This window comes from Chenopodium quinoa, unplaced genomic scaffold, assembly GCF_001683475.1.
Source record: "Chenopodium quinoa cultivar QQ74 unplaced genomic scaffold, ASM168347v1, whole genome shotgun sequence".
Classification (NCBI taxonomy): Eukaryota; Viridiplantae; Streptophyta; class Magnoliopsida; order Caryophyllales; family Amaranthaceae; genus Chenopodium; species Chenopodium quinoa.
The window spans coordinates 9242290-9252727 of NW_018745448.1; the positions used below are offsets into that span (position 1 = coordinate 9242290).

A 10438-nucleotide genomic window follows, 5' to 3' on the forward strand; every position below is an offset into this window, starting at 1 on the left:
AAGGGTAAAACGGGGGCATCCCCGTCATACCCCAGAAGGTGAACAATTTTTACTGTTCACCATTCCCAGATTGCCGCGTGCCACAGGCACCACGTGGCTTGCCACGTGCTACCTGTAAGGGGCAAATGTTTTGGGTAAAAATACCCTATTCATGTGGACCAATCAGAGAGGGCCACGTGTCCAGCCCAGGCAGGTCCATGTGGGCTAATAGCCAACTGACACGTGGCAGCCTCAGATTCCTCCTGGAATTGCAGCCTTCAGGGCCCAATTCCCAAGAAACGCCGTAAAACGGCGCAGCCCACCAAATCAAGGTCAAATGACCTAGAGGGGGCACTTCCCCAATGACCCTATAAATAGGGAGATATCCCATATTTTTGGGACACATTCAATCATTTATTACACCTACCCTACATTCTCTTACATCAGAGAAAACACCTGATCTCGGAATCCGAGAACATCCTCTTTACTTTTCGCACCTCTTTCATTCTCCTACGTGTTCTAACTTGATCGTCGGAGGCGGAGCTCCTACCACCCGGAGTCTCCGTTGTTTTGGAAGTGCAGGCGCAGTCGGATCAGTCTCTGAGCTGTAATTCTCTCGAGAGACCAAAAACACCCAAAACAAGTGTCATTCCAACTGCATGTTTTAAAATACTAGGGTGTACCCGTGCTAAAGCACGGAATATATTAATTGTATGTTTTATTAATTTATTTTTGTAAATATAATAGTGGAAGTTATTGAATTTGCTTAGTGGAAGTTATAAAATAGGAAGTTATGATGGATTTTTTTTAAAATAAATAAATAAAATAGGGTTTACCGAATTTGAGGATTGATAGTTTGGAGTGATGTGGTTAAAAGTTGAGAAAACGACTCTTAAATTATAATATTTTAAAATACTACCTCTGCTTCGCATTACTCACAACAAACGAATATTTTATATCTCACAAATAATACTCTTTTGTTTGGAGGTGTTTTCAAAAAAAAAAAAAAAGTGAAGCGGAGGTAGTATTAGTATTGATATTGTTATTGCCGACTAATTTACAAATATACCAACTCTTTTTTTTTTTTTTTTTTTTTTTTTTTTTGATAAACACTTTTTTTGTTTCTTGTATTTTTTCTATTTATGAGGTTTTTTTTTTTTAGTTTTTCTTTTGTCATTTTTATTTTGCTTTGGTCATTGTTACTGAAATGAGAGTTAGAGAGGTTTCAAAAAAAAAAAAAAAAAAAAAAAAAAAAAAAAGAGAGAGAGAGAGACACTTAATCAAGTATCAACATCATTCTCTCCCGTCAAAAAAACTTCATTCTCATCCTTCGAATTTCCAATTTCGATTCAAAAACTTCCAATTTTAACTTTCATCCTTCGACCTCTGCCGTCGATTATACTTCCGCCGTCTGCAATGCTGCCGATTCTTCAATTTAATCAAGGTACTTGCTAATTACCAATTCAATTTAATTATTATTATTCTGAATTTAGAATTTACAGTTTCTTAAATCTACTTTGTATTTATTTGAGTTAAGTACTTCGTTGTTTTTTTTTTTTTTTTTTTTTTTTTTTTTTTTTTTTTTTTAAGGAATTGGATCAGGAACTTTTGAGTTTGAGTTTAATTTGGGTGTTTGAATTGCGCGCATACATATTTTATTTTTTTGTTATTTTTTTTTATTTTTTTTTTGTGAATTTGTAATTTTAGAACTGTAGAAATATAATTGAATTTGATGTTGTGCTGATTATGGTATGTATGTTGATTTTTAGTTTGAATTTTCTTCCTTCATTTAGTGACTGTGTTGGTGACGTAGGTTATAGAAATTGAAAATTGAACAAACTGCTTTAATTGGCTTAATTTGTGACTGATTTCGATCTAACAAATTCTTGAAAAGGAATATAAACTTTAGAGAATCGAGAAACCTTTTCGAGGCAAAGTGAGAAAGGATCGACTCTATGGGAGTAGATTGTGAAGTCATTGAACATTCCAATATCAATTTCATTGTCCACAACTTTATCTGTGTTGCATTCCTAATCAACATCTAGAAATTTGTCTTTCACCTTTATTTCAGAATCTTACTACTCGTTCTTATTGATTTCAAACAAGATTAGTCTAGACAAGATTAGAAAATTCACAAACGAACACCTTCATCCAAATGTAGAAAACGTAACCTAACTTTTACAGCTTGTTTGGATAAAGAAAAGGGAAGGAAAAGAAGGGGAGGGAGGAGAAGAGGAGGGGAGGGAAAGGGAGGGGAGGGGAGGGGAGAATGGTGAGTTTTCTTTCCAAATCTCTCCATTGTTAGAAAGATTAATTTTCTACAATTTAATCCTTCCATTTTTCTCCCCTTCAATTCCCTCACTTCCTCATTTGCTATCCAAATGAAAGATACTCCATCTCTTCATTTCTCTTCCCTTCCTTTCCCTCCATTTCCTTCAATCCAAACACACCGTTACTCATTATTATTAATGGTGTATTTGGATTGAAGGAAATGGAGGGAAAGGAAGGGAAGAGAAATGTAGAGATGGGGTATCTTTCATTTGGATAACAAATGAGGAAGGAAAAGATTTGGAGGGGAAAGAAATGAAAGGATTAAATTGTAGGAAATTGATCCCTCCAACAATGGAGAGATTTGGAAGGAAAACTCACCATTCTTCTCCTCCCTCCCATTCTTTTCCTTCCCCTTTCTTTATCCAACACACTGTAAGGGAGATATAGTGATATACCATGCTTTCGGACTGTGTTTTTCTTTTAAGTAACAAGTACTGTACATATTATGATGAAGTTGTTAAGTTATATAATTACTTGCGGAGTAGTTTAGTTATCAAATTAACTATTTTTTTTTCTTAATAATGAAGGATGTTAAGTTTATTGAATAGAAGTAATTATTTAGTTTATTTATCAGTTTAACTAATTTTTCCTTAATGATGAAGGTTGTTAAGTTCCCTTATCATACTAGGTTCTGAAGCATAAATGGTTGCTGGCACCGGGAAATGGCGACGCAATGTGTAAGTTTTTCTTGTGCAAATTGCTCTAATCTATATTATTTGTATTCAAGAATTTACAACTTCCGTTACTTTTCATTTTCAACAATGAGCTCATGGAATCCAAGGCAAAAATTCTTAATGCCTGATTAGTAAATTAAAGGGATGTGATTAAGTGGAGGAAAGAGAGAGTGGGGGATTAGTTATCCACCATGTCACCACTAATACGGATTCACCACCTATATACCCACCCCACCACTAATAAGATCCTGATTGAAACCCCACCCCGCAACCACCAACACCAAACCCTGACTAGAAACCCACACTAAACCCACCTACCTCACAACCACCAAACACCGACCCCAAACTCACTCTTCACCCACCCTCCACTGCAAAGCTACCCTACACCCATCCGACCCATATGATTGTCGAAGAAGACGGCGTGAGATTGGAGAAGAGGACGGTGAATCACGCTAGGTATTTGAGACTTGGAGTGTTTGAAGACAATTGATTGACAAAGAGTTTTAAGATGGTGTGATCATGTTATGGAATTCCAACATTCAAATTTGACTCGCTGGCGAACGTTTTTTATCTGAAATTTTACTTTCGAATGCTTAGGTTTTGGAGGATATGAGGTCAGGGACGAAGAGGGGGAGAAAATATGAAGGTGTATTTAGGGGAGGATAGATAAAAATAGGTGGTGGTGGTGGTCGTGTGGTGGTTGTGAGCTTGTGACAGAATAGAGAAGAGAGAGATAAGTAGTGGTGGCGGCTAAGAGGGAAGAGATAGAAAATAGGTGCTTACTTCGATTTCTAAGATTTCATTGGGTGGTGATTTTGTATTAGATGTTGCTGGTGCTTTTGTTAGTGATTTAATGGCGCCTAATTTCATCGTTTTTTATTTTATTTTATTTTATTTTTTATTTTTATTTGAAATAGATCAACAAACAATACTGGGTTGTTTTCGGGGTGGTTGGGAGGGTTTTCAGGGTAGAGATTCTCTGGATGGGTAAGTGGCAGGGTTTTTTGGGCGGATGGGTGGGAGGTTGTTGTGGTGACTGTGGTGGAATAATGATTATGGTGGTTATGATGGTGGCATGATGTTTGGTGGCTCTGTGATAAGTGTAAGGGTTGCTTTGGAAAGGGGTAGGGTGGTGTTTCGGGTTGCCATGGAAGGAGGTGAAGAGTTGGGGTCAATGATAGGTGTAAGGGTGGATTACCATGGAAGGTGGTGGCAACGGTGGTAGTGGTTTGGTGGTTATTAGAGAGAGATTAAAGAGGGGGGAAAAATCAACTGATTAGGCCGTAGGTTAAAAAGTCTATTATAAGAAGATAGGGATAAAATGTGGGTTTATTTTGGAATTATTGAAAGCTGGGATTATTTTGAGCAGAGAAGAAAGGAAGGATTATTAATATTAATTTTTCCATATTAATTTGCAACAATGCCACTACAATGACTAGCTTAAGCAATGTGTGTGAATCCTGTCATTAGAGATACTCTTAATGTCCTTTTGCTTTTTTTTTTCTTTTTCTTTTTTTTTTACTCGTTTCTTCTTTCATTTATGTGCTTGCCGACTCCTCCCATTGATTGCACCAGATTCCTAAACTGTCTTGCTTCCTTGTAGAGTGAGCCTTTATGTTCTCCAAATGTTAGTTGTGAGCTGAATATTCTGGTATTAAAGTTTTTTAATTTACTTTATATCTCTTTCCTGCTTTGTTCTCTCTCTCTCTCTCTCTCTCTCTCTCTCGAGAGAGAGAGAGAGAGAGAGAGAGAGAGAGAGAGGAAATCTTCTCTTTTTAACTTGGAAACGTGCGGCTGTGTCTAGCTTGTCTTTATATTTGATAGAGTGGGATGGAAACTTGGAGCATTCTAAGTTTCTGTAAACATCTCTTATATGCAACCCTCGGCAGGTATTAATTTATCTCATACAACTGTTGAAATGCTTTTTATCTCACAAAACTGTTGAAACACTTAATATAAGCGTTCTCACATCTCACTTACAAATCTTACCCGTCATTGTTGAAATGTTATACCTGCTGGTTATGTTCTGAAGAAGGCAAGTATATGCTGACATGGTCAATATTGATACAAATGAGCTTCTCTGCACTACAGCTCTTTTTAGCTTGCTACTGATAACAAAAATGATTTTTGTAGGGGCTGGAGGATCCTTTCAGGAGCAGACACATACTTATCCTCAGTGGTTGGCTGATTATTACTTCTGTTATACCCCATGAGCTTCCAATGGAATTATTTGTAGCTGGGATATATCTACGGAGCCATTCCGATTCCAATTGCTGGGAAGGTGATTGAGATTTTTTTTTTTTTTTTTTTTTTTTTTTTTTTTTTTTTTTTTTTGCCAATTCATTTCTTCTTCCAAAGTCAATCATGTCATCATTTGCTTGAAAAGTTGTGTCGAATGATATATGTTTTATTTTGATGGGAAGCATGGTTTCATGCTGGAATCATTTATAGACTTTGCTCAAAATGAAAAAATTGTGATTGCTCTGATTAGAAGTCCTATAATGCTATAGGCCTATAGATATTTGGTTTTTCATATCTGTTTAACCAAAATACAAGCAGTATCTGTACTTCTAGTCCGAAAGTTGTATATTGACTCTAAGTAGAGCGTTATGCCTGATGGCCTAAGGCAATTTTATGATTTGATGATCCCATTTGTTGTAGTACAGGTTTGAATTTGTTGGTCTATTTTATATAGCGTAATAATTAATAGTTGGAAGTATGGAAGAAATATGTATGCAGGGAGTCACAACTATGACGTGAAATTACAATAGAAAAGAACCCGGCATATTCTCTTCCCTACCTGTATGCTGAGAATTTCAATTGGTTTATATTTGCAGGTTGATATAGTTGTTTTGACTAGAAAGACTGGAACCCTGATTTCAGATGTTATGGTGTGTCATTTATGTGTTGTCCTTAATACGTCAACTTAAGCACATAATTTTATAGACTACTTATCTGATATTATTTCTGGTGCCCGTAGGAATTTTCTGGTGTCGTTGGATCTGTAGAAAGTTTAGACTTAGAGTCAGATATGGAAAGAGTACCTAGTCGAACGATGTATGCTGATATCTTATTTCTTACAGTTGCTTTACTTCTCAATTTATCATTGAAGTTCTTTAACTGTATATTATCCACTTTTGAGTCTGTGTTCTCTACTTCTTTATGCTGGAATATCTTCATCCTTCATTGGCTACTGTTGTCTAGGTTGGTGATCATCTTGAGTAAGCTGAACTTAAAGGAATTAACTGTTCCTACAAATCCGATGAGAAGGCCATGCCTAAAATGTAAGAGATGTCATCAATTTTCTATTATTGTTGGAATAGAAAAGATAAGACTTTGAAATCATCACCTGAATCAGGCAACATTGGTGAAATCAATTATTTTTTAATTGTTTGGTGGTATTTTAAATAAAATGAAAACAGGTGGTTAAATCAAAGCGTGGGGTTTATTAAGGTGGTAAATTACAAAAACTCTTAATAGTCACAATTGGAATTGTACATAATAACTTAATATTTATTAGATCACAGCAGCTGAACTTTAGGTTGGGGTTCTTAGCAAAAAATAACATAAGTCTCTTGTTTTGTATATTATGTTAAATTTCTTAGTTAATGTTTTGATTTACCAATCAAAAGCAAACAGTTTAGCAATGAAGTTGGAATTTGTATTATCATTTTTATAGTGGGAGTCAGTGTCAGCTGCTTTTAAGTGAAATTCAGTGTCAGTTGCTTTAGAGCAAGCAGTTTAGCAAATTTAATTACAAGCATTTGTTTGAGTGATTAGTATTTGTGTAATAATAAAGGAAATAAGGAAAATTTTGTAAGGGTTTTGGGAAAGGAGTAATTGGTATAGGTATACCATGCAAATGGAATCCAACATGTTAACAAACGGATTTATGAAACGCTCTGGCACAGCTAACTGGCCTTTATACTATCTAAGCATATGACACTATGACAGTGCAATTTTATGAGCTGGCAAATTAACACTGTTGTTCATTATTACAATTAGGCCACTAGATTGACAAGCCTTGTTAATCAAAAAGATCTACTGGCACTTGCTTGGGTTCTACAGAACAGAAAGAGCTCATCATGACCACACTACAAACTGTGGGAAGAATGACATTTATATGTGGCGATGGTGCAGTGATGTTGTACTTCATGGTCTTCTATTATGTTACATATTGATGTGTTTGCAAAGAGTGAACTTTTAAATATTGTCTTGTAAAGTGTAAGTTCGATCAAACTATTTTAATGTGTGAAATGTTTTAATTTCTACTAAGCCTGTGATATTTCATGCTAATTGAACTGTCTAGATATTATGTTACTTGAGCTTGTGACTTGAAATATGATTTGGATAGCAAATCATGGTGTAACATTTACAATACTTGGGTATGATCACCATTGCAGAGGAAGAAATTGGAGAATTTTATCATTGATCAAGAGAAAGTTGTGCTCTTCCAGTGTTGCTTGGGCTTTTATGATTTTAATTGTGAGATTGATGAAGACCATTGATTATTTGCATATTTAATCACCTCCTCAATAAGGCACTTGGGGTTTGGGCAATTGTTGTACATATGTGTTCGGACTAGTCAGATGATTATCCAGTTGATGCTGGGAAGTGACTGGGGCATAGATGGATGGGGATTTATGGAGGATTAGTAGTTGATTTTTTGTGTGATACTTGTTAGATGGATGGGGTTCTACAGTGGATTGGAAAGGAAACTCAGGGAAGGGAAGTGAAAATGAAAGAGAATTAAAATTTTCATGTCAAGTTGGATTGTACCGATAAATTTAGCAACAGCTGATAGAATTAATTATGTCTCCAGAAGCTGTGAAGATTTCCCTTGTTACTGCCAGTATCTCACCCCGAAAATTTTCATCAGTCGATTGACAATAATTTTTTTTTATTTATTTTTTATTTTTTATTTTGGGGGGGGGGTGGTTTGTTACGAAGCACAAGTTTGATAGGTGGTAAATCTGAATACTTGATAGGGGCCGGGGCTTTCAGGGAGGGAGAGTATTCCATATTTGCTGCATGTTTGTAATTGCTTCTTTTACATCCTTAAAGATATAACAATCTTTCCTATTTTATGCTGAACTCATTCAGAGAGACAGCATCACAATCTGATACAAGGTTCTTCTCTAGTCCATGCTTTACTACATGTAGTAGGTTCTATAATCAATGGTTTTGCTCTGCTGTTTATGTATTAGGCACATGTTGGGGTGGGGTGGCTTTGCTAAATGCTGTTCCTCCAAACCAAAATGGAGATCGCTCTGAAACTTCAAAATGAAACTACTACATCTAAGTCCAAGAAACAAAAGATTGCTTCGGAGGATAAGAAAGTTGTCAGTGTTAGGCATCTAACTGCTGTTGAGTCGCAGAAACAGCTGGAAAAAATGATGGAAGAGATGAATGAAAATGGTGGTGATGGCTGTTCTGCCCCTATTGTGAAGTTAGGGGATGCGTCTATGGCTTCTCCGTTAACGCATGCATCAGTGGACCCAGTTACAGATATCATGTGTCAGGGTCAGAGTACTCTTGTTACTACACTTCAGATGTTCAATTTAACTGCCTTGCAACTGCCTATGTGTTCAGTGTCATGAATTTGGATAGTGTGAGGAATTCATTGCTGCATTTTTCCTATTCATCTCCCATGCTCGCCCATTTCAGACACTCTCGGCTGATTGACCACCCAGTCCACCCCAGTATATTCTGCTGATACATTTTTCTCTCTTTAATTGGACAGTTTTCTGTCCACCTCCATTACTTGACAAGTGCTGGGAAGGAGGCTGGAAAAAACAGTTTCATACATGGTTCAAATGATGTTGCAGGTTGCCACATTTGCTCTAAATTACATGGGGTATCTTTTTAACCCGGGCACTATAGAAAACAAGCCCTTACTTTATTCTCTTCTAGCAGCTGTTGGTTTCTCTGTCGTCATGATGTCTGATTTATTAAGGGACCTCAATGATAGGCTTAAGCTGGTGCCCAACTGCCCATGCCCGCAATTTCAAGAGATAAACTATTGATCTGGGCTTTGCTTATGTTCTCGGGTTGCTATTTTTGGGAAAGGATCGAATGCCAGCAGCAAACTATGGTTAACTTGGAGGAGATGTGTAAGTTTTTGGCAATGAGTTACTGATGAAACTATTTCATCAACCTTTAACTCATCTCTCTGCTGCTGTCGCCATATGTAGATGGAACAAAATGATGTTGGCTTACATGTAGCTGCTATATGTTACTCGTTGTTTTAAGGTTAGTTGTGTTGAGCATTTTTTGTTAGGTTATGCTTCCATATTCTATGCAAAGAAATGAATTGCAGATTTAATTCCTTCAGACAGCCATAGCTAAAGTATTTGCCAAAAAAAATTGTGTAATTTTTTAATTTATGTATGCCATAATTTCATAAGCCTTCCTGTCAAAAAAAAAAAAAAAAAAAAAAAAAAATAAAAAAAAAAAAATCATAATAATAATAATAATAATAATATTAAAAAATAATAATAATAATAATAATAATAAAAAAACATAAGCCAATTGTTAGTTGCTATTGCCTACTTTTACTAAACATTAACTTCTATGTTAACCGTTCAGTGAATCAGATTGTTACAAATCCTTCTACAAGGACCTACATATGTACAATATACTTGGATGTCAACAAATAATCAAATCAGATGGTTTGCAAAATCCAATCTACACTCCCTTGGTTACCAAATAATTTTTAGAAGGGTTGCGAATCGTACTCTATTATCCCATCATGTAAAGTTTTCAACCAAAAATACAATGCCCTCATGTCATAAGAATTAACTTAAATTTTGATTACTTATTATCCCATCAAATGTTAGGTCAAATGCCTTGACATAATCACATTTGAATCATTAACGTCAGAAAAATTGTTCAGATTATTGACATTATAGTCTAGGTAGAATGTATTTTTGGACTTCGGTTAAAAGCACAGTCAAAATTATACGAAATAATGTTTTAGACTATACATTTTGCAGTAAACTTTAACACGTATTCCGTACAGTAAATCTCTATTTCTTGCCAATCAACTTTTTACAATCTCTATTATATTATGGAGTAAAAAATTGATAGATGATAGTTAATAATTCTCAGCTTGAAATTAACTCAGAACAAAAAGACTTAAGGTTCCAACTACTCAAATGTTGAAAATATGGCAACAACATCTCCTTTTTTAAAACAAATTAGGTGAAACATTTAATCACACAGACCATCAACATATAAATAAATAAATAAATAACAAAGACAAAAAAATCTAAATTATTTTATTCACCCCGGTTCTCTTCACCTTAAAAAAAATAATATTAAGTAAAATAATTTTAGTTCAGCAAAATAATTTCACTTCAGTAAAAATAATTTCAATTCAGCAAAATTAAGGTGAAGAGAACGGGACCTTATTGTGTTGTTAGAAAAAAAAAATAAAAAAAATTTCTAATGGA

At 35.3% G+C, this 10438-nt stretch overlaps 1 pseudogene; it reads left to right on the forward strand.

Annotated features, from left to right (window-relative positions):
- Positions 1–1101: 1101 nt before the first annotated feature.
- Positions 1102–9321, forward strand: LOC110713634 (annotated as a pseudogene).
- Positions 9322–10438: the final 1117 nt, after the last annotated feature.